The 371-nt window shown below is 65.8% G+C and overlaps 1 protein-coding gene across 1 annotated transcript in view; it reads left to right on the plus strand.

The window, feature by feature from the left end:
* IGF2 (insulin-like growth factor 2) overlaps positions 1-371 on the plus strand; it is a 14,136-nt gene that overhangs the window by 8,479 nt on the left and 5,286 nt on the right. The window lies entirely within an intron of this gene.

Consider the following 371-nt stretch of genomic DNA (forward strand, 5'->3'; position numbering starts at 1 on the left):
CTCCCCCGCTGTTCGCCTGCCCGCCTCTCGCTGTCCCCTCTCCCTCTCGCCCGCCCTTTGGCCCCCCCCTTTCCCGTTCACTCTGTCTCTCTCTCTATCTCTGCCCCCCTCTGTCCTGAATACAACAGCTGACCTCATTTCCCGATCCCCTTCCCCCCCTAAAGTACAACATCTGGCCCGCCCCAGCCCACAGAAGGCCCGTCCTCCCCAAGATCAGCGGATACTCCCCCCCCCAAAAAAGCCATCCCCCCGTTCTGACCCGTCGCACATTCGGCCCCGGCGACTCGGCCAGAGCGGCGCTGGCAGAGGAGTGTCCGGCAGGAGGGCCTTCGCCCGCTGCCCGGTTCGCATTCACGCAGCAGGAAGGTGTG

The sequence above is a fragment of the Myotis brandtii genome, unplaced genomic scaffold (assembly GCF_000412655.1).
Source record: "Myotis brandtii unplaced genomic scaffold, ASM41265v1 scaffold940, whole genome shotgun sequence".
In the NCBI taxonomy this organism is placed as follows: Eukaryota; Metazoa; Chordata; class Mammalia; order Chiroptera; family Vespertilionidae; genus Myotis; species Myotis brandtii.